The sequence below is a fragment of the Protopterus annectens genome, chromosome 13.part0, assembly GCF_019279795.1.
Source record: "Protopterus annectens isolate FY-2018-M chromosome 13.part0, PAN1.0, whole genome shotgun sequence".
In the NCBI taxonomy this organism is placed as follows: Eukaryota; Metazoa; Chordata; order Ceratodontiformes; family Protopteridae; genus Protopterus; species Protopterus annectens.
Window position 1 is genome coordinate 463,714,287 of NC_056747.1, and position 25,407 is coordinate 463,739,693.

A 25,407-nucleotide genomic window follows, 5' to 3' on the forward strand; every position below is an offset into this window, starting at 1 on the left:
TTTGTAAAGCACATAATGGGAACTGACAAATAGTTATCAGTATTAGTTCATTCCTATTATTCATTGCTTTTTTATTTTGCTAAGTCAAAATATAAGCACACGGCTGCAGAAAAAAATATTTTCATGCTGTGTTTTAGCATGCAGTTTGCTGTATAGTTATAGTATTTTAGATTTCATATTCAGTACACTCTTTCAGGAAAATATGTTGTAGTGATTTGGTGGGAACTATTGACATATTGCACATTTATATACACTACACACACACACAGACACACAGACACACACACACACACACACACACACACACACACACACACACACACACACACACACACAAACTCTGAAGTGTTACCAGCTGCACTATGGTATAGTATAATGCCAATTTGGGTTGCACCCACATCCTTGGGAGTGCCTCCCTATCAGATTTAACAAATATGCATCCACATCTTTAGAATACACATTTTGCACTGGAATGCATCAGTGCTACACTGCATGATAGTACTGGCATGCTGACATAGCTATACATGATAGCCATCTAACTAGTACAGATAGACATATGGGGCATGGAAGGCATGCACGCACAACTTGCATGGTGTTATGTGCCTATTTGAATGAGATGTACTGAGATGCAGTGAGCCTGTACGAACCCCTCTTCATACATCACTGATTACCCTGATCACATTCTTAAGCATTATCAATGACATGTTGGGGAATTTTGCCTCTTCTGATGTAAGTTATCATCCTGACTGAATAAGATTCTCCTTGCTTTACATAGCATTAGCATCCACTCCACCCAAAGCATTTCAGTATATTCTCCAGACATGACTGGGTACAGGGGAAACGTCAACAACTCTAAAAGTACTATATACAGCAATACATGGACATTAGCTGTGGCAGTATGTAATAGGTTATGTTGGTCACTTGCACTTTTCTTGTATAGTGTTTGATTTGGTGGATTAATAAGCTTTTTGTGGGTTTGGTTTGTGCTATGGAGCATAAAGAATGATTTCTACTGATTTATTGTTTGACTGGGATGACTGCTGAAGTAGGATGGCTATTAAGTATCAGGCCTCATTGTTATTGATTGTTCAGTTTAATAATGTGATCACTGATATTTGGGTGGTACTGAAGCTGGGGAATTTGTAATTGGATTTTAAAAGCCTGCAATCTCCAGCCTGGCACATTTATGAATTTACTCTGATTTAATTGAGCAGGGGCATATGTATTTCTGGTGAGAACATATTGTGATGCAATATATTGATTCAGAAGGGCACCCTTCTCATGTGCACCACTTAGTCCTTTTCTGCTGCTTACATAGTTTGGATCTCAGTCCTAATGTTCATAATGGAGACATTCTTGTGTTTACCATCCATCTGAAATGCTAAAGCCTTCAAAGTCTTCCTGCAGTCAGCTGATCACAGTCCAAAACCCACGCTATCACTGTTGCCACTGAATCGGAACATAGCAAGATATCATGCATTGCAGTGAATCTCAGTGGACCTACCTGGACATCAACAGGAGAAAAAGAAAAGCTTAACGCTTTCCTTGAGTCTGTGAGAATGGCACCTGGGGAAGGTGCCCCTTGCAGAAAATCAGCTGAAGGATCTGTCCCACTATCCTTTGCTGGGATAAACTGGCATGAGAAGATAACATCATCAGAGGCCATATGCTAGTCAAATCCTCTTCCTGCAAAGAAATCATCCACAACAGGGCTGCAAATTCAGCACAAGTCATGAGTGCACCTTCATGGAGTTGAGTTCATACTCATTATGAGGTAACAATAAGACAAGAACAGGAGGTATGGGTTGAGTAAACATCTTGGCAGGGTGTATCTAAGTGTGCCCATATCACTTCACCCACATTAATGGTCCTGAAGCATGCCCACATTTGGTCTGCTCATGTGAAGTCATCGCCTGAGTCCTTGATTATATTAAATGGTTTCACTTGGGACTGAGGAATCTGCTCCCTAGATTTCCATGAGTCAAGCACAACATCGTGCAAAATTAATTTTCCAGGAGACTCTAATAGGCCATTATGATGAACTTGAACCTTGAGGTTTAACCTCAGCATTTGTTCTGTGCGCCTGGGGTTGGAACACTTACAATCTCCCTGCAATATTTATAAATCTTTTGAACTGCATTCACTAATAGAACAGAAAAATAAATTAATACTTAAAGGCCTTTATCTCACCCGTTTATTAGATAAAATCAAGGATAAGGAAAATTGGCATGAAAAGGAAAAGGGCAGATGTAAGGACAAAGAGAGAGAGAGAGGGAAATAAAAAAAAAGGGAAAGAGCTTCTGAACACATCTTCTCCTGCTACAAAAATTTCCCAAAAAAGTTCATCTTATGACCTATTAACTCCAACCTCTTTGGAGCCATCTGTTTCCAAACCATTGATGTCAGTGTCTGCCAATACTAAGCTATTTTATACTGGAGAGGTCTCCTTAGAGGAGAAACCTCAACCAGAAGTAGGTCCTCAGAGAGAGATCTCTTCAGGTTCCTTGACTCTAGACCTCCATCAGCATCTTCTCTTAAGTTTACCAGGTCTACACAAGTGGGCATTTGCCACGGTTCAAGTAGACATGGATGCCATCCCATTCCCCCTCTTTTTCCAGGGCAGATCAGTTTTGCCCACCAATTCCTGATTTGACTGCTCCTTTCTGCGCACATATCCTTTGGTTGTGGTTTCATAGCCAAAGATGGTCCCAGAGCTTCCCTTGTCAATCATATTTTATCCATCAGTACCACCTCTGCATCTGACACACTCAACTCCTATTTCCTCAGAGCAGACTACTCTCTGCTGTGAACTCTCAATGCTAGAGTCTTTGTGCTGACTATAGTGCCAGCCTTTTCAGTGCTATTCTTGGAGTTGGAGTGCTTGGCAATCAGTGTATCAATGCTGATAACGACACTAGAGCTGCTCAGCTAGTCAGTGTCAGGTGTTCCCTTTTTGGGGCTATCTGCATCCTTCTACTTAGAGATGGAGTTGGTTCTAGCTTGGTCAGGGCCGGCCTTAGCTGAAATGGCACCCTAGGCGAAGTAGTACTCCAGCGCCCCTTAAGCCCCACCCACACCAGTGCCCCTTAAGCCCCACCCACACCATACTCCTGAACCACCTCTATAAGCTACAGCCACATGAAGGTCACTTCCCAAGAAAGCCACTCCAGTCATTTCCTTCAATTATTTAAATGCACAGGAAGAAAAGATACCTTGTAATATAGTTAAACTGCAAGTGAAGCGGATTTTTTTTAATAAGCCTGCTTTATCTGTCGCTCCTTCACACATTTTACTGTAAAAGTAGTGTTTTTCCAGGATTTAAAGAGGCCATGTAAGCTACTCTCATACTTTATTACCCTGCCTAGGGTCCCATTTGACTGTGATTTTTTCTGCTAATAGATTGGGGCCTCCTGAGCAGCCCCCCTTCCCAGCCATACTAGTGTTTTGTTACTTGGCTATTTCTCTCTCGTTACTATAAACAATGTTCAAACCTCAGTGTGTATACAATTAGGTATTTTCTGCCATTGGAACAGAATTAAAACCTACATTCAAATGAAATGCATCTGGAAAGTTGAGAATTAAGTTTACCTTTGGGCTATTTTTAAATAGCAAGTTCCTTGAACACATTTTTATGGCCATGCATTCATGTACATGTTCTTTGAGTCACCTTCCAGATTGTAATAAATTATATTCCTTGTATAATACAGTACCATTTGCTAGTATGTATTAAATTTGTAATTTTGAACATTTTTCCAGCAAACAGTGAAAAAATGCATGACCCAATAATGATAAAACTGCCCATTTCAGAACATTTTAACCATAAAAGGCCACTCAAAGTTGTCATTACAATCAACCAGTATCAATCAGTATGGAAGGACAACCACAGTGGTGCAGCAGTTAGCATTGTCGCCTCACAGCAAGAGGTTTTCCAGTTTGATCCTCGGCTCAGCTGGGGTACCTTCTGTGTGGAGTCTGCATGTCCTCCCTGTGGTCATGTGGGTTTCCTCTGGGTGCTCCGGTTTCCTTCCACATCCCAAAGACATGCTGTAAGTGGATTGGACATGCTAAATTGGCCCTAGGTCTGAGTGTGCTCGTGCCTTCCATGGAAGGTTGGGCGCCGGGCTGGCAACTCGACACCATAAAACTTCACTACCAATCGTGAGCGTACAGGTGATCTGCTGTGGTAATCCCTAACTGCGAAAAGCCGACAGAGAGTATCAATCAATAAGCACAATCTCTGCAGAAGTAAAATTCATCCGAATACTTCTACATTAAAGAGATCTGCATATCCACAGAACAAACAGTACCATTCTAAACACTTAAACCTTGCCTGGGATATAAATAGGGCTTGCTGGAGAGATAGGTATGTATCCCAGAGACTACCCTGTCTATGGAACAGGCTCCCCATCCATGTAAAGCAGAGTTCCTCCCTAACGCAATCCAAGTACAACTTGGATAATTGGATGGGAAACTGGAAATTCATTCCTGGTTTGGCATCTATGTCTCTGATGCAAACAGGTAACCGGTAAATGGTTCATCTCCCAGGATCATGCTTACACTTATCAAGTGTATCAGACGTCGTCAGAGATTTGGGATTCATGGCTAGGCTTAAAAAGGCCCTTTTGGTCAATAGCCTAGTAAACACCTATGAACCTATATGAACTCTTAATTCTTCTCCAGAAACAAACACATTTGATAAGTTGCAAAACATGCCTAAACCTTGTGTGGAATCCTTGTAAGCTCTAAGATCTAGAAAGGTTGTTATAAAAGCTGAATTTGTAGAATGTCCTTTATGAAAGACAATACCAACTGGTCATTAACTTGTTCCTCACCAAATAGTTCCCAAGTCGATTAATTGTAATTTCTAAAATGTTATAGAGAAGGAGATACTAGAGTAGAAGAAGGAGAACAACTTTCAACTGTTTAAAGGAACAGAGGAAGGAATCACAGCAGAAGGTACCCAAAAGGTCTCCTGTAAAGGTAGACTCCACAATACAGTACATCACCTGCCAGCCCTTCCAGAATTACTTTCATAGCAATAATACCCCACTTAAGAACTGCAACTTGTCAGCATCCTTCATTCAACAACAGGCTGCTTTCACATCTGCTACCTGTAAAACATCTTTATCACTATGAGCTATATGTCCTTTACTCTGGACACTAAGTGCTATCCACTCACTTTCAAAGAGCACGTTACTTTCTTCTAGGGTGTATACACAGGTTATTCTGACGCTGACATGGACAGAGAATTTACTATTCTATTGCTATTTGTTTCTTCAAAGTGAAGGTTTAACTTCATGGTAACATTTACTTAGGATAAGTGATCACTGCAAGATTCAATATGATCTTGTCCTCACATATGCTCCCTCCAAAAATGCTAATATAATATAATATAATAGGAACATTCCAGTTGTTCAATGCTGCAAAGCTTGGTAGAGACAGCTTAGCTAGTTTGCTTACTTTGTATCCTGTATGTAACGTCATTCTTTCATGCCTCAGCTTCATAAATATACATTACTTAATGATTTAAGGACAATTTTCTCATCCTGTCAACCCATAACTGAGACAATAGCTGACTATTATACAGTATAATGTAATTATGCACCTGGCTAACTCATCCTCCACTAACAATTAAAGATACTGAAGCCTCCCTTACATGTCCATTTTATGTTTTCCAACAGCTGAAAATTGTACAGTTTGGTAGTACATAGCCTTTACAAAAATCATTTGTAAACAGTTCAAAAATATATGAGCAACACCTAAAGTTTAATTCACAATGGTCGACTATAGTTTGCATATACCTTTGGCCTTTATCCCACTTATTTATGGCATCACACACACACACACGTCTTTAAATTCCACCACGCACTCCTACTCTGCTCTCATACAACACACACACTTTTCTCTCTTAAACTAGTGTGTGTGTGCATAACTTAAACTAGTCGTTTTGCTCACTTCTGTATAAGTTATGCACACACACACACACTATTTTAAGTTATGCACACACACATCTAGCACATGCATGCAATGACTGTCTCACAAAGCATCACAGATGCCCACACCATAAAAAAGCTACATCATGGTAAACATAAACCAACCTGTCTTGTCTGCATATCACACACTCAGCATAACAAAACGAAACCTTGCATACACACACTCCTTACCTCAGCCTGCATAAAAATGGAGCTTCCTTCCAGACCAGCGCAACCTGCATAAAAACGGAGCTTCCTTCCAGTACATGAACACCTCAGCCTGCATAAAACGGAGCTTCCCTTCTGCACACTTTTTTGTTTGAATGTTAGCGTGCAATGCACACATGGATCCTACAGGTCTTACTGGCTGCTGTAAAAGTGGTGGGGGTTGCTCACTCCCTCCCCCTCACCTCGCTCTATGGTTCCGGCGCCCATGCGTGGTGGATGAATCGTACTTTTAATTACGGAAGTGGGGGAGGGCGCAATGCTACAGCTGAAAAGTGAAGAGAATTAAAGCTTCCTAACTCACTTAATTTGTGCCCTTTATGATGCCGGCTTTTACGGCGCCCTAGGAGGGCGCCTAGTTCGCCTATGCCTAAGGCCGGCCGTGAGCTTGGTTGTCCATTGTGCCTTCAGGGTCCACATCGGCATTCAAGTATTTTGAGAACCCCATTGCCCATCCATCAATGCAGGAAAGGGATGCACCCTGTCTTTCTACTCCACCCATAGGCAATAGCATGTATGTGTCATTAAAACACCAACTTTGGCCCAAGGGAAAGAGCAACACTGAACACCTCAAAGCTGTCCTTCACCAAGGTTCCTGGGATACTTCTAGGTTCTTGAGCAATTCAGCCCAAGTTTCCAGAAACTATCAGAGTAAAAGGAGACACATCAATTCTCAACCGAATCTCTCAAGCTGGCACAGACCGTGAAGAAGGTGAAGGTTCCACCCAATTTCCTCCTGAAGACTCCAAGTTCAGAGATGTCCTGGAATTGATGCATCAACATGTTACATGACACACTGACTCCACTTCCCCGGATGAGGAAGTATAGTTCTAGGCCTTTTGATCTGCCCCTTCTGCTTCCTGCTTTGTCCCTCCCATTGATTGTGTGTTTAACCTTGTAGTGGAGCGAACATAACAGAAATCCAGCATGGTAAAACCCATTACCTAAAAGATCAAAAAGATTTTACAACCACCCAAGGATAGACCATATTAATGCAAGGTCCTTCTTTATTGTTACTATTACTGCCAACATCAAGAAAGTGCTATCCGAAGAAAGCTCTATGGTCCATTCTCCCAAAGGAGAGTTGAGGGCAACAGACAGTTTTGGAAAGTATCTTATGCCTTGGGAAGATTTTCACTTTAGGCATTAAACTACATAACTCACATGATGAAGCTTTAGAGGAATCTGGCAGTGCAGACACCGAGTTCTTTCAGGTGATCTCCTTAACCAGACACGTGAAAACAACCTAAACCTTAAGATTCAGCTATGTTATTTACCACCAACCTGTCCATTAGGCTGCTTTGCAATGCAGCAGCTGGAGCAACTAGAACAGCAGGCACCCACTTTTCCATGTTGTCATGCCTGCATACTCCTTTATGATTTTGCAGAAAACTTTAAAGCATCTTTTATGAATGCCCCTTACAATATGACATCCTTGTTTGATTCCAGTGTTAAAAATTACTGGAGAGTGAATAAGAAGGCAAGACATTGTCTGCCATTGGTTCCTTTTCAAGGAACCAGAAGAGTCTCTGGTTTAGAAAATCTCAACATCTTTCCTTCAGATAAACTTCAGACAGACTGGAGTAGAGGGGAACCGTTAAATGGATGATGCCTTGGAGTCAGAATATATTCAGAAAAACCAATGGTTTAGGAGTCCTTTCTATAGGAAGTTTCCCCATCATCCCTGAGGAATAACTGTTCCACTCTGGAGGCAGTCAGTGGTTCACTTTCTCTTTACTTGGATGCTTGGTTGGCCATCATGCCACTGTGACAAACGATAGCAGTATCTCAGGAGATCATCTGGCTCCTTCAACAAAAGTCATCCAAAATGTCCCTCCAGACATCAGACCAGAGATGGTGTGGTGTCTATTTAAGATAGGTTTTAGTTCCAAAGTACACAAAGAACCTTAGACTCATTCTAGATCTGAGTGTACAAAGCCTTCATGTCAAGAAGACCAAGTTACGGATGGTAATAATGCAGTCCATCCTTCTGTATCTTCAGGAAGGGGAATAGATGTGCTCAGTAGATATACAGGATGCATATCTCCACATCATGATTACAAAGTCATCCAGAAGGTATCTCTGCTTTCAGCTGGAAGACAATCATCATCAGTTCTGATCTCCATCCTTTGGTCTCATCACAGCCTCCAGACAGTTACCAATTATATGGCAGTAGTCACAGCCCACCTCTGGCTGAATGGTCCCAAGTACTCCCATGTCTAGGCTATTGGTTCTTTATTGCAACAACAAGAGACTTAACTTGATGTGCTTGTGTCTATCCTTGGGATCTCAGTAAATATTGAGAATTCAGAACTAGATCTAAGATAAAGTATAGATTTCATTGGATGCCATCTGAAAGCAACCACAAAAACTGCAAGACTACCTGCAGACAGGGTCCTATCCTTTAGGATACTTGTAGGAAAACATCTTCAGTTCACCTCTCCTTCAGCTTCCTTTGTATTGTAAGTATTCGGCATGATGGCAGTGGCCATCAGTGTAGTACCACATGCCAAATACCATATGAGACTGCTCTAGTGGACACAATAGATAGTGTGTTCTGTGGTTTGATTCTCGGCTCGAGTGCCTTCTCTGCAGAGTCTGCATGTCCTCTCTGTGTTCACGTGGGTTTCCTGGGTTCTCTAGTTTCCTCCTACATTCCATAGGCATGCAGTAGCTGGATTGGACACTATAAATTGCCCATAGGTGTGAGTGTGCATGTGAGTGTGTGGTATGGAAGAACAACTGCTCCAGGGCTAGTCACATGGTGGTGTAAAACTTGACTGTAGATGATTGCCACTGTTGAATGGACACCACAACCCCATGTGCTAAAATGGGAAAAGGGTTTGTGAATGGCTAGATTGACTGCTCCAGTGGACACTCAGAGTGTGATGGACTCAATCTACTCATTCTCTCAATATTCCTATACAACATTCTTCAGATTGCAGACATCGCCTGCGATGGTGGATTCACTTACCCTCAGTTGAGACATATTGCCCAATCATTCTGCTACTTCCCATCAGCCTCTGTCACCACAGATGCTTCTTGACTGAGATGGGGACATTTCAGCAGAAGGGCAGTCCAAGGGGAAATGGTTACTACAAGATACTCACATTTATATCAGTGTTCTGGAGGTGAGCATGGTCCTTCTAGCATTTCAGGCTCTACAGAGGCTTCCTTCCCTAGGGTGTGATTTAGATCCTTATAGACAACACTTTGATAGTGTGGTATATAAATAAGCAAGGGGGCACTTGATCATGGCCTCTATACCAAGAGGACATGACATTGTGGGCTTGGGCAATGTCTCTGTAATTCTTTCTGTCTGCAATGCATATTCCAGGTTAGACCAGTTTTTTAGCAGATAGGCTTTTTGATACTCCATGAATGGTCCCTTGACTTGGCAGTAGAATAGATAATTTTCAGCTATTGGAGCCAACCTTGCTGCAATCTTTTCACCTTCCTGACAATACAAATCCTGCAGCAACTTTGTCCTCATCCATCCACAGGGACAGACAGCCAGAGGCACTCTTGGTCTGTCCTTGGCCATCTGTTCATCTTTATGCCTTTCCTCCTCTTCATCTAATGACAAAGTTTATTCCAAAAGCATCTCTGTCTAAGACCTCCACCATCCATAGAATCCCCTTCTGGCCCAGACAGATTTGGTTCCCTATGCTTTGGCCTCATCTCAGAAGACTTTCCTTGATTGTTGTATCCTCATTTGGGTCTTCTGTCTTATCCATTCAGCCTCACCCAGACATCACCTTCCTTAGGTTAATCATATTGATCTGGTGTTGTCATTTTCATTCTTCTTCAACATATAGGTTTGGATCTGATCCTCGGATACGACTTAGACTCATATTCCAGATTTTAGATCCAGCTTTTGAGCTCCTCCCTCTACCCATAATGCCTTATTCCATCCTCATTACCCCAGATATCGTTTTCCACCATTGCAAACAGTTGTAAGTTCATCTCTTGAGTTACCATAATGGGTTTTAGTGGATTTAAAATTTTTATTTTTCTACTTTTAGAGATTTTTCTGTAACTCTAGTCATCCTTCTGCTTAATTTTTAACGTTCGTTGGGAGTTTATTCAACTTTTTTCTTACAGTATTATATAATATTCTGCATACCATTGTTGCTTTTTACCCTTTGTATAACAGGGTATTTTCTGTATTCTACTATTCTTGGTAGTAAACTGTTTTCTGTTCTGTTCTTAAAAAAAAATCCTGGTTTGTCTTTTGTGTTTATATTTAGCATGTCAGATAAGCTGACCAGATTTAATACATTCTTATGGGCACAAAATCCCTAATTAGGATGCCCACATAGAGTGCATGTATTGCCTTGGTCCTGAACATTTAGACATGCCGTGTAAGGTTTATTCTTCCTTTAGTCCTAGGGTCTTGGTGGATTGGCATAACAAACTTATTCTAAATGGTTTGCTACCTATTATTTATTTTTCTGGGGCTCAACCCCCCACAAAACCAAGCAAATCAGCTCTGTTGTAGCATAAGAAGCACTCATTGCTGAAGTCCTCAAGGTCTTCATTGGAGCCGGTGACCAAAACAAGGAAAATTTTGAATCTGACATTGTCTGATCTGAAGATCTGACCTTTGGATCCTAGACCATGGATCCGAAGCCTGGTATGTCTTACAAGAGTTGTACACTAGAATTTCTTATTAAATTAATTTCGTCCACCTTGCCTGCTCAGTTTGTTTCAGACACCCAAGAAACACTCCAGGCCCCCATCCACAACTTCTTCTAGGTCCTTCAGAAGTTTATTGGAAGCAGATGTGGATAGGGTGATGCAAAAATTTCTCAGAGCTGAGATCATGATGGGAGTCTTTCCAGCTCCATTCCCTGTTGGATCTGTGAATCTGCCTACAAAATCTAGGACCATTCTATCTCCTTCTCTAATTTGTCCAATAGTTTCAGAGACACAGGATCTGAAATCCCTGAAAGGTCCAGTGTCAGATCCAACGAAAGCTTCTTTCTCTACTCTGATTATATCGTTGAGTGGGTCTGCTCTGATATCCTCAGATAAGAATGGGTCATGGAGCTGAAGTGTCGGCATCAGATCTGAGGAGACAGATTCTGCTCCAGTTTTGTCAAATCTGTCCCTTCCCCTTGGAGCCTCGGCTCTGGACAGTTCAGATCTTGTTCTATCCTCAAGGTAAGGATCCAGTGGAGGTCAAGACCTTCCTTCATCTGGAGTTTTGCCTCCGAAATTGTGGGTCAAAGCTTCTCAGGGTCTGTCAGCTTTTGAGGTACTAGAAAGGGTTTTGTCTCTCCCAAGAGAACTGCCCTCTTACTTTTCAGATCCTATCTCTTTTCTCTTATCATTTCCAAGCTCTGAATCGATCAGACTTCTCCACAGGGACAGCCAATTCCAATAACTGTCCAACCAGTTCCAGTAGAGAAACTTCCCCTCTCTGGCGACACCTCCCCTAAACATCCCACAGGGGAGGTACATTGGAAGAGGACATACAAAAGGAAACACACTGACTCCCCCATGGAATCACTAATGGATGATACTAATTTTGATGAAGGGGAGAGCCCCAGATCACCACCGGATGACATCTCCTTTGGCATTATTTTAGAAATCCTAAAACGGAAAGGTGGTTGGTCTTCCCAAAACCCCTCCCCAGAAGACTCAGTATTTTTGGAGGCTTTTGGTTCTGGCCTGTCTACATCCTGGGTTTACCCCCCCTCCCGACAGATAAACTTATTGATTTGGTTTTTTGCCTGGCTTGGAAAGAGCCAGATACCATCAAACCAGTTCCCAAAAGACCAGATACATTTTTAGCCCTGCCAACAGACAGACCTCACTGGAGCAAAGGAGTCCCAATTGATGCTATGGTGGTGGCAGCAGCTACCACGAAAAAGCTAGCAGAACAGAGCTGTTCTCTCCATTTGTCTGACAGGGTGTCTACAGTTAGACAGATTTGGAAAGTGAATCTTTGCCTTGGCAACCATTGCTCTGCGGTCACTAAACTACCTGGCACACTTTACTAACCTCCACAGAGATTTGATCCAAGAGCTATAAAATACTCTGTCAGAGTCCATGTCTGCAGAGGACTTCAAAAGAATATCCTCGCAACTAGCCACTTTCTTATCCATAGCAAACTCTTCGATGAGGTTGATCTCTTACACAGCTAAAGAAACCTCATGAGTAGCTGGTTCAGGCATTGGTATAAGGAGACATGCCTGGATGTGGCTATGCAACTTTGCTGAGCATTTTAATTCATCTTTTGACATCTTTTATCAATTCCTCATTCAATGGCACTTCCCTGTTTAGCCCATCAGTATAAGAGATGTTTACCCACAGTGAACAAGATGGAAAAGTTTTCCACCCTTCAACAAACCTTTTCCAGGAATCAGAGAGGTGGTAAAAAGATGTGGTTCCAAAAATATCAGGGACTTTTCCAAGATCTGCTCGGTGATAATTCCTCCAGAGGTAGAGGAGGAAGTTCTAATGGAAGACATCACCCTTGAGGCAGAGGAGACATACAGAATCAGGGTTTCAGGGATTCTTTTCCAGACAGGCCCTTTCAGTGCTCCTAAAGTGCTGCCTAACTGTCCAAATCTGGAGGCTGTCAGGGGTCAATTGTCCTTGCACCCAGATACCTGGGCAAGTATAACACAAGATTTATGGGTGCTAAGAACAATATCCTGAGGTTATTACGTGCCTTTTTTCCTACCCTCATCTCTCAAAGGAAGAAACTTTCTGATGTCCCACCCAGTCAAAGGAAGGCAGCAGCACAAAAAATTTCAGAAGCTGCTGGAAACAAGTCATCCAGAAGGTCCCACCAGACCAAACAGGATTCAGAACTTATTCACACTTTGTAGTGCCCAAGAAAACAGGGGACCTCAAACCCATTTTGTATCTAAGCAATTTGAATCAGTATGTGAAGAAATTCAAGTTCTGAATGGTCACAGTACTGTCCATCCTACCTCTTCTTCACAAGGATGATTATGTTTGCTCAATAGATCTTCAGGATGCATGCTATCACATCAAACTAGACAGGTGATCCAGAAGACATTTATGATTTTGGCTGGAAGCCAGTCATTACCAATTCAGAGCCCTGCCCTTTGGATTCACCACAGCCCCCAGGGTGTTTACCAAATGCATGGTAGTGGTGGCAGCTCACTTGAGACTAAAAGAATTGAGTCTTTCCATATTTAGATGACTGGCTCCTTAGCAACCCCCTCCAAGCATCTCCTTCAACATGCCAGGGACTATTTGCTTCAGTTTTGCAAGTTATTGGGTATAACAATAAACTATCCCAAGTCAAACTTAATGCTAGTTCAGAGCTTGGAGTTCATTGATACACTTCTGGCTACAATTACACAGGTAGCATCTCTACCTCCTCATCACAGTTCCACTCTCAGAAGTCAAGTTCATCTTCTTCTTTCACAACAATCTCCTTTAGCAAGATCAGTACTGCAAGCACTAGGTTCCATTGCAGCAATTGTTGTGCTACTTCATTTGGCATGTTTTTTATGCATGTCCTTCAATGGAATCTAGCTGTTCATTGGTCCTTTCTGCATCAACCCCTATCTTTTCATTCGAGCTTACTCCAATTTACAAACAACACATCTGCTGGCAGATCCAATTAAATGATATTCATCTAGGCTGACCTGTTGTTCTACAAACACCTATGGCCACAGTGATCATGGACACTTCTCAACTGGAATGGAGGGTGGGAGGAATTTCTTGGGAAAAACTGTCCAAGGTATGTAGTCCCCTCAGAGACCAATTTACCTACCAATGTTCTAGAGATGAGAGCAGTTCTGTTTGTTTTGCAGGATTTTCAAGATGCTCTCCCCCCTAGGGACTATTGCAGTTCTGACTGGCAATATGTCTGTAGTCTGGTACATCAACAAACAAGGAGAAACTTGATCTTATCCCCTTTGCAGAAAGGCCATGATAGTATGGGAATAGGCCATCTCATCAGACCACTTTCTAATTGTGATGCACATTCTGGGGAAAACTAACATATTAGTAGACAAACTAAGCTGGTCCATTTTGATGCCTCAGGACTGATCTCTCAATCAGTCTGTGGCAGAAATGATCTTCCATCATTGGGGCCAACCTTGTTGCAACCTCTTTGCTATTCTCCACAACAAGAAGTGCAGCAGGTACTTCACTCTTTCCCCTCCCTCAGGGGGAGTCACTGAGAGATGCTGTAGTCCATGCTTGGCCCTTGGGTCTTGTCAAAGGAAAAAACTTCAAAGACCAATACACGTAAGGTTCAGTTAAGGCACTTTAATTTACTTGCAGCAAGGAGACAAAAATACAAGGATTTGTCTAACTACTAACAGGAAGTATGTTCATTCTTATACTATTTTACAAGACATGGCCTTCTAAGCTGACGTAATCAAACACAACTTTAAGCATTGTACTACAACAGGTGTTACTTCAGATTTTCTGCTGACATGACTAGATTTGTGAGAAACTTTTCAGAAAAACAACCTGGCCTTGGTGACTATTAATCCTTTTACAAGTGTCTATTGTACACTGTTACTTTTCAAGGTACTTTTCTAATACAGATACAAGCAAATGCTGATTGCAGTTCATATTTTCAAGCAGGCTTTGTCCTAATTATCTGTTACTTCTACAGCTGTGTATGTTCTCATGGCACAGCGGAACTTCTTGTCTGAGTTTCATATAAGCAGTATTGTTCTATTCATTATTTTCCTAACGCAAGCAGAAATCATCTGCTTCTCAGTAAATTTCCAAGGCACAAGCAAGACTTAGCTGACAATACAAGGTCAGAAAGCAACTGCAGTTTGTGCACATTTATACAGTATGAAATAGAATAAACGTGTTAACTCTTTTAGGCTCTGAATGCACTAAGCTTATTACTAATACACACATTAATACATAATTTTCTAACATTTCCCCCCTATTAATACTTTTATTCTACTTTCAAAATAAGCATAAACAGTGTTTATTCTTCTCCTAACCTCTTCCACACAGGATTTTGCAGTTAAGAGAGTCATTCAGTTTAAACTTATGAAAGCATTTTCAGTCTTTTAACAGTTCTTCAAACTCAGTACTTTGATATAAGGTTTCAGAAACTGACATGTCTATAAGGTCTTTAATCAGTCTTTTAATGCAGGGGATACCACAACAAACACATACTCCCAGTAGGAGCATACCTACACAAATGGCAATCAGGATATTCATTAGGATGGTACCCCACCCCCCAAATCATTTCTGGAAAAAGTCCGTCAGTGGGTTTGGGCCTGGTTTGGTCATGGCCGACACTTGCTGAATTACCTCAAGGTGATTGTCTATCTCGTGTTTATGGTCAGGAATATATGAACAGCATTCTTCTTGGATTAAAGCGCAAGTACCACCTCTCGCCGCTAGGGTGAAGTCGAGAGCCATGCGGTTTTGGAGCACTACAGTTCTCATAGCATTCAGTTCATCAGTCACCAATTCAAGAGCAGAAAAAGTTGCATTGCTCATTACTTCGAGAAGTTTTGACAGTTTTCTCAGCTCCCAAATCGATTTCACTGCTCCATATGCTGGGGATATGCCTGCCCACGATATAACGCTATCACTCAAGTCCATATGTGTCAGCCCTTTGCCTAGGGAATGATGGTCTTTCCAATGCGCATCGATTCTTCCCACAGGATTCTCAGGTTTCTTGACAACCTCTTGGACATTTCAAATTTTCCCATGAGGTAAAACTGCAGTGTGTCGTATGGCCAGAACCAGGTAACCCAAAAAACAACTGCTGGACCAATTCTCAGGTAACCATTTGTATGTCTTTCTGCCACACACAAAATAACAGTCCTCTACTTTAGTAGTAACCCTGCTATGAATATACACTCGCCCTGCATGAAACATTTTTCTATCAATTATAGACAGCTGTTTATAAAGAACAGAATTATGTTTTACTTTATCAAGTGTTTTATGCATCAATGCAAGAAATGAATCATAGTTTGTATTACAGTAAAGATCTACTTTGTTTCCTTTAGTATAACATCTATAAGGAACAGTCACATTGCAATTGCTCCAACCCACCTGAACAGTATCATTTTTATAAAAACACACAGTTCCCTTTTGTGGAACAGACAAGTGCAATGCTATTTTATCTTGCACTGTAATGGTTGAGGTATCATAAATCAAGTTTTCCCAGGTCTCATTGAACCCTAGGGGGACTGTAGTCATTAATAACCCCCCGTATGCTGTCGGCAAAGCTGTGCAAATCCAGCAATTCGAAACATTGAGAGTCTCAGCATACACATATTTAATTGCCTGGTAAGTGTTAAAGTTTGGATGCCAGTTTATGAGTAACGCTTAGTGTTTATTCAGTTCAGTCTGTGTGGCTGGGAAAAGGAAAGGCCACAGCAAAAAGATTATTGTCACAAATGCAGTTAACAGGATGATTATGCAATACTTCTGAGGAAAGGGTTGTTCTGCATTCCTGTTTCTTCTGGACTCTATCATTTTTACTCTTGGCATGTAGCAAGTCTTCTGTCCAGTTCAAAGTTTTTGACTAATTTACAGTGCGTCAGGTGGATCCAAGAGGCACGTTCTATTATCTTGACTGCAGTGGGTGTTGACAAAAGCACTTGATATGGACCTTCCCACTTTGGAGATGCCCAGTTCTTTCTCTTAACTACCTTCAGCCAGATCCACGCTCCAGGGGGCACTGCCACTTCTGGCGGTCTGGTTCGTTCTTTATCTGAAACAGAATTTAACTGCAACAAATGTTTAGAATTTAATAACTTACACATGTACTCTGCTAATGTACCATCAGCTTCCTGGTCTGTGGGCATGAGAGATTTCCACTGAGGTATATAATAAGCCCTTCCAAAGTGCTTTTCGAAAGGAGTCAATCCTTTTGCATTTGGAACAGTTCTCATGCTCAACAGTGCCAGGGGCAGACAGTACACCCAATTTCTCTGTGTTTCTGATATTAACCTTCTTAGCTTACTCTTTAAAATTCCATTATGCCTCTCTACCAGCCCTGCTGATTGCGGGTGATACGCACAATGATTCTTTGAAGAAATTCTGAAAAATTTACTTAGCTGTTGTATGGTCTGATTTACGAAGTGCGTGCCATTGTCACTGTAGATCCTTTTTGGAATGCCGAATCTAGGGATGATTTCTTTGACAAGGACTTTGGCCACTTTTGTAGCATCTGGATTTTTAGTCGGAAAGGCTTCCACCCATCTGGAAAACATATCTAGAATGACAAGACAATACTTCTTATTTTCACATTTATTCAACTCTATGAAATCCATACAAATAGTATGAAATGGATATGGTGGTGTAGGGAAACTCCCTTGCTTGGGCTTTAATGCCCCTTGTGCATGATGTTAATTACAAACATGGCATACCACGCAGAATTTTTTAGAGTAATTTGAGAAGCCATATGTCGTGAACACTCGGTTCACCAGCTGTACCATCCCCCCTGTTGATACATGGCTCTGCCCATGGCTCAACAAAGCTGTATATCTAAACAAATTAGATGGCAATATCGGTTTCCTTTCTTTAGAGATGTACAGCCCCTTTTCAAGAATTGCTCCTCGTTTTACCCATCTTTGTTTTTCAACTTTCATAGTAAGTGTCTGCATTGTTTTTAACATTTCTAAGTCTAAAATCTCAGAGGGTTGTAATTCCTCATTCAAAAGAAATGCTTCTGAAGCTGCCTTCTTTGCAGCTGTATCAGCTCTCGCATTACCTTTTGAAATCCTGTCCTGTTGCTTCATATGAGCTGTGCATTTACAAATAGCTACTTTCTGAGGTAACTGAATAGATTCTAAAAGATCTAAAATAAACTGTGCATGATTAATCAGTTTGCCAGTAGATGTTATCATTCCTCGATTTTTCCACTGTTGCGCAAAAACATGTACAGTAGAAAAAGTGTACTGGCTGTCAGTAAAAATGTTTACACATTTACCCTTTGCTAAGGTACATGCCCGTGTCAAGGCAATCAATTCTGCTGCCTGTGCAGATAAACTGTGTGGTAAAGATTTTGCTTCTATAATGTCTGTGTCAGAAACTACTGCATATCCTACTAGGTTCTGTCCTGTAGGACCCCTTTTGTATGAGCCATCCACGTAATATGTCACCTTGGCATCATCCAAGGGAACATCCGTAAGATCTTTTCTAGGTAGTGTCTTTTGCTCAATCACCTGCAGGCAGCTGTGTGGTGTGCCATCTGCAGGGGTTGGGAGCAAGGTAGAAGGGTTCAAAGTCGTACAACGTTCAATTGTCATGTGAGGTTGGCTCAACAATATAGTCATACAGGAAAGATGCCTAGCAGGGGAAAGATATGCTACCTTCTCTTGCAGTAAAATAATCGCGACTGCATGAGGCACTCTCAATGTGAGAGGGTGGAACAACACTACTGAGGCCGAAGCCTGTACTGCCATTGCAGCTGCAACTACTGCTTGTACACAGTGATGTAAAGACTGTGGCACTGGGTCCATTTGTGAAGAATAATAAGCAATAGGGCGTTGCTTGTCCCCATGCTGCTGTGTTAACACTGATGTCATATAACCTTGCTTACAATCTACAGTTTGGAAAAAACGTTTATGATAGTTCGGTAATCCCAAAACTAATGAGGACGCTATTAACTATTTCAGTTTACAGAAAGCAAATTCTGCTTCTGGTGTCCATTGTAACAAATCCTGTGCTGCCATAGGCTTTTTATAAATCAGATTAGTCAGCGGTGCAGATTCCAAGGCATAGTTTGGAATCCAGCTCCGACAAAAATTAGTCATACTCAGGAAGGACATCATTTCCTTCTTGGTAGTGGGTTTTGGTGCTTGCAAAATCGCTATTTTTCTGTCCTCATCTAATGTCCTACCCTCCTTGGATATTACATATCCTAGGTATTTAACTTGTTTTTTCCAAAGCTGCAGTTTATTTTTGTTTACTTTATGTCCTTCAGTGGCTAAAAATTGTAATAGCGCTATGGTGTCCTCTTTACAATCTTGCTGGGTGGGGGATGCCAGCAGGATATCATCAACATAAAGCAAAATCTGACTACCTCTTGGTGGGGTAAATCCCACCAAGTTGCTTGCCATTTCTTGTGAGAATATTGTTGGACTTTCACAATACCCGTATGGTAGTCGCGTATATGTGTACCTTTTCCCCTGAAATGTAAATGCAAACCAATACTGGGTGTCAGGGTGTATTGGTATCGAAAAGAATGCATTGCTGATGTCTACCACAGAAAAATATTTCTGTTGAGGTTTTAAATCATTCAACAGGGTGTGTGAGTCTGGCACCATAGGTGCCCTTGGTATTACCGCGTCATTTACAGCTTGTAAATCTTGGACCATACGCCACTCCCCATTCGCTTTCTTAACAGGAAATAAGGGTGTGTTACATGGTGAATCAGGAGATTCCACCAGCACCCCTCCCTTAAGTAAAGCTGCTATAATAGGTTTGATTCCTACCTCTGCATCTTTTCTTAAGGGATACTGTCTTTTTTGTGGTCTAAATGCTGACTTTGGCGTAATGGTAACTGGTCCCGCTGTACGAATAAGTCCTACATCTGATTTTTCTGTTGACCAGAGAGTTTCTGGTATATTCTGTAAGGCATTCTCTTCCTCCTTTAATAGGAGTGCTAATCAGCTGTCCTTGCTAGACTGCAAGTGTACAGCTGGGCAGGTCTGAGTTATCCAATTCAACTTCTGCATTTGTATTCCCTGTTCTGATAGTTCTAGCTCTGTCTGTTTCTCCCATCTCGTAACTTTTTCTCCCAAGTCTACCCATTTCACATTTTTGTCCTTAGTTAAGCTAACATGTGGTAATCGATTAGATTTGTAAAGTGCAAAGAACTCCTGGGGCAATGAACAGCTAGCTACACTGTTCCCTTCTGTGTCCCAGTACAGATTACGTAATACTAATCTGTTTGCATGATTTCTAAACAATTCTTGCTCATATTCCTTATCAGGTCCTGGTGTGTTACAATAATACAGAGTGCAGTGCAACAAATGTTGTTTATCAATGTCAAGGGAGGGGAGCTTGCTGATGGCTACGTTCATCAACTCTTCGGTTACTGCCCCTGGACCAGTCGTAACCAAGTCCTGGCTGTACCAATAATATGTTTTACCCTCTGATTGCACTGCAAAGGTATCAATTTGCCACTGTGCTTCCATACCCTGCATGGTTGGAACTACTGCTACACCAAATAACTGCATAAGGTCTCTGCCCAAGAGGTTTACTGGGCATTTTGCAGAAACAACAATTTTGCTTTTCTGGGTCAATCCTGAAGCAGGATCAGTTATCACAATATTATGGGAGAGGGGTTCCCGATACAGCTGTCCATTAGCTGCTTTCACTAATATGTAATCAGGTGACTCTGAGTTCTCTGGCAGTTTGGAGGGATGTATCAGGGTCCATGAGGCCCCTGAGTCACACAAAAATGTGGCTTCCCTCCCTTCTACCAGGAGTGTGACTTCTGGTTTTGTGTCTGCTAAATAGAGCTCTAAGCTCAATAAAGTGAAATCCAATATTTCATTTTCTTCACTATCCGTGACTTCTTGCACTTCCTCTATGTCTTCTGTCACATTCTCTACTCCCTCTATCACATACTCATTTCTCCCTTCTCTGCTATCCCCTTCTAGTGTTTCCTGGCTACCATATAGTCAGTCCTCACCCTCCTTATCTTCCGTGGTTGCCTTCTTGTTTTTCTTGCAATCCCTTGCCAAGTGTCCTTTCTTACCGCATTTAAAACATTCACCCCTTTTCTTTCGCCCTTCAAAGTCCACTGATCATTGATCAGATTGTTTGTTTCCCTGGGCATTTCTCTTGCCCTTTTTCCTGGACTGTACTACATAAACTTCTGCTCCGTCTTCTACAGAAAATACTTGGGCTTTCTTCTTCTTTTTGCTATTAAAATGCCTTTCGGCATGCCTAACATATTCAAGCAATGTCTGTAATCTGCTTGTACGATGACCTACCATGTGTTTTGTAATAAAACTGCTTATGGGTGCAATACTGCCTTTCAAAAATGCATTCTTTAACTGCTGCTCATATGGGGAATCATGTGTCTGGTCTTCAGGAACCTGCATTCCACAATGGTTATTAAAATATTCTAACAGTCTGGCATAATATCTGTCAACAGTCTCACCTTCTTGTTGGATGCATTGATTCATGCAAGTCCAGTCTGCCCTAGGCTTCCATTTCTCAGAGATTCGGTCTGTAAGACCTTTCACTCTATTATGTAAAAAATGCCCAATAGCAACCAGAATACCTCTGCAAACACTCTAAAAGCAAACAAAAATCCAGAAAAAATGCTGAGGTAAGGCTCCAGTGTCCAAATCAAAGTAAAAAAGCAGTCTTCAGTCTTCAGTCAAGGAGAAAAAGCAGTCTTGAATCGAAAAATAAAAGTATAAGAAGTCTTCTTTATTGTCACACAAGCGCTTTCACATATTGCTTCCTCAGGTGTATACTAACAAGGGTAAACCACACCTATATATATTTAACTAAAATCATCATGTGACTTAATAGCCCATTTACCATTAAAGCTGTATTATCTCTTGTGGATCAGAAAGCATTGCTTAAAGCTATGTGTGTATGACACAACAATAAAAAAGTATGACTATTTAATAAAATACAATAAATTTAAAATACATAATATATATCTAGAAAACATTCTATCTTCTATTCATAATGTAGAACGTCTAAAAAATACATCAATTTTAATACATCAATTTTAATAAAATTCTTAGAAACATATAAATATAAATATTTCATGAAAAAACATTACATGAAAAATAATACATTAAAAGCATAGACCCATAGCCATCTATTTATCTATGTAGTCTCCTTTTTCTTAAGATAGGCTTAATGGGCATGCTGTCATTCAGCCCGTGACCAAAGTTGGCTCTCAGCATAGCTATCCATCTTGCTTCAGCTTCCTCGGTTCTATCTCTAATATCACTGTTTCTCATATTCTCATAAGTTTTTGCAACAATCATAAACCTAAATGTATGTTTTTGGCCTACCTTCAAAACGTGCTTAGACAAAACATTGTTCTCTGAGCCCTTCCCTATGTGGTATATATGTTCTCCAACCCTTTCTCTGAGGCTGCGGTCTGTTTTCCCTACATAAAAACAGTTACACAGGCCACAGATAGCAAGATAAACCACATGGGTGGTCACACATGACCCACCAACCCTAATCTCATAAAGTGCATTTGTATCTGGATGTACAAAGTGAGTATCACTGCAGATATATTGGCATTGATTACACTTGCCACATGGTCTAGTGCCAATCATGTTCTCAAGGTTCACTTTGTCTCGACCGTTACATAATCTCCTTTTGAGATTCTTTTTATTCTTAAAGGTAAATTGTGGTTTACATCCTACCACTCCACTAATTACTGGGTCGGTCATCAGAATTTTCCAATGGTTATTAACTATCTCAGTATATTTTCTCACATCCCTAGACTAGGAAATATTGACCTTTAGCTTATTCTCACTTGTCTTAGCTTCCCTATTAAATTTATCTGAGAAATAAGGTCTAGCCCTTGTACCTCTCATTTGCTGTGCTTTTATAAAACCTTCCTCTATCATACTTCTCTTATAACCCCTCTCATCTAATTCATAACAGGTCTTAACAAGCTGTTCCTGACAGTCATTGTATCCCGCACTCAGTCTGGATGCCCTAAAAAATTGATTCTGGGTAACATTCCTGAACACATATTTAGGGTGCATGCTCTCCCTTGATAATAAGCTGTTTACATGGCATTCCTTCCTATATAATCTGGTGGTGATACTCACTTTGTACATCCAGATACAAATGCACTTTATGAGATTAGGGTTGGTGAGTCATGTGTGACCACCCATGTGGTTTATCTTGCTATCTGTGGCCTGTGTAACTGTTTTTATGTAGGGAAAACAGACCGCAGCCTCAGAGAAAGGGTTAGAGAACATATATACCACATAGGGAAGGGCTCAGAGAACAATGCTTTGTCTAAGCACGTTTTGAAGGTAGGCCAAAAACATACATTTAGGTTTATGATTGTTGCAAAAACTTATGAGAATATGAGAAACAGTGATATTAGAGATAGAACCGAGGAAGCTGAAGCAAGATGGATAGCTATGCTGAGAGCCAACTTTGGTCACGGGCTGAATGACAGCATGCCCATTAAGCCTATCTTAAGAAAAAGGAGGCTACGTAGATAAATAGATGGCTATGGGTCTATGCTTTTAATGTATTATTTTTCATGTAATGTTTTTTCATGAAATATTTATATTTATATGTTTCTAAGAATTTTATTAAAATTGATGTATTTTTTAGAAGTTCTACATTATGAATAGAAGATAGAATGTTTTCTAGATATATATTATGTATTTTAAATTTATTGTATTTTATTAAATTGTCATACTTTTTTATTGTTGTGTCATACACATATAGCTTTAAGCAATGCTTTCTGATCCACAAGAGATAATACAGCTTTAATGGTAATTGGGCTATTAAGTCACGTGATGATTTTAGTTAAATATATATAGGTGTGGTTTACCCTTGTTAGTATACACCTGAGGAAGCAATATGTGAAAGCGCGTGTGTGACAATAAAGAAGAATTCTTATACTTTTATTTTTCGATTCAAGACTGCTTTTTCACCTTGATTGAAGACTGAAGACTGCTTTTTTACTTTGATTTGGACACTGGAGCCTTACCTCAGCATTTTTTCTGGATTTTTGTTTGCTTTTAGAGTGTTTGCAGAGGTATTCTGGTTGCTATTGGGCATTTTTTACATAGTACTGTTTCCTTTTTTCATGCCTGATAGCATCAAAGAGTTGGCCGGTGTAATGGAAGAAATTGAGCTTGATTATTCACCTACACCAAACAATTCAACTACAAATAATCCTTCAAGTGGTACGTCTAATGTTCAAAAGATTGATTTAAATGCAGAACTATTCATTTCTAAAGTTACTGATAGGGTTAACCCTCTTTTGAACAGAAATCTAATAGTTGACAGTGGCAGTGAACCTGAAATTGATTTTTTAACACTTCAAACTGATTTGCTAATCCTTGAAAAGAGTATGTCTAAATTAGCCAGGCTGCAGTATGAGAAGTTTCATCTGCAAGTCTGTGTATCTGAAGGTTTAATACCACGAGGACTCAGAATTTTAAAAATGCCTGCACAGACTGACCAAGATTCTGTATTAGTAAGTGAATGGCAGAAGTTGAATATAGCGACCAGTATGGGCTATATGAGACTTTTAATAAATGCTGCTGAGAGGATAGAACTGTTAATAGTGGAAGAGGTGAAGACCAGCTACTTGCAGCTTTGCACTAGATATAATTGTGAAGTGTTCACCAGGCTGCTGTCAGAGACTATAGATAATGTGAATACGTACAAACGCAAATTGTTGCAAATCAAATTAAGAAAACTAAAGAGGGATCGACAGGATTTTGCTGTCGGCAATATTTTCACTTGGCCACGTGATACTACGCTGCCTGGCAATAGGCACGCTGGGATGGATGAAGAACGACAGAGTGACATAATCGGAACTTCTGTGGAAGCTGGAGTTGGCGTTCGAGCAGCGTGTGAGAATGGAACGACGTTGGATACAGCTAGTGGGGCGAGTGGACGTCTTGAAGCTAGTGTTCATCTGCCTGCAGTAAATTCGAGTGAATCCATGGGTGCAAGGAGGAGAGTAGTGGTAACAACAGCGGAAGTACACCATGGAGCCAATGGTGAAGTGCAAACTACACTCCAGAGGCAACACCCATTGCCACATTTGGAAGCGGTTACAGCAGCCACACAAGCCCTGGTTTTTCCGCTTCCTATGAGGGACAATTCACTGAACCGGAGAGCGCCTCAGGGGTCAGGTTTTCAACCCAGGGGCAGGAGCAACACACGCCACAAAAGAAAATTCGAAGAAGTGAAGGAGAATACGTACACGATAAAGAAAGCATTCCAGAATGTAAGACATTAATAACTAATCTCTCTAAATGTACTTTGACTAATTCTGAAATTAATGTACTTTCTAAGGGTCTGTCCTTCATACCCACCAGTGATATGAATGTAACAGATTTGATTTTTGACATTAAGATGTTCACAAGGAATTTGATGCTTAAATATATATTTCATCAGAATCAAGTAAGTAATAGTAATGATGTCAGTCATGTCTTTAATAGACCTAGTACGTATGTCCCCAAATAGACAGCACTGATTAATGCATTTGAAGAAATAGTGATAGATGATATATATAGAGTACATA

At 40.8% G+C, this 25,407-nt stretch overlaps 1 protein-coding gene across 1 annotated transcript in view; it reads left to right on the forward strand.

The window, feature by feature from the left end:
• The window catches only part of UNC13A (unc-13 homolog A), a 5,702,976-nt gene that overhangs the window by 3,492,605 nt on the left and 2,184,964 nt on the right, over window positions 1-25,407 (forward strand). The window lies entirely within an intron of this gene.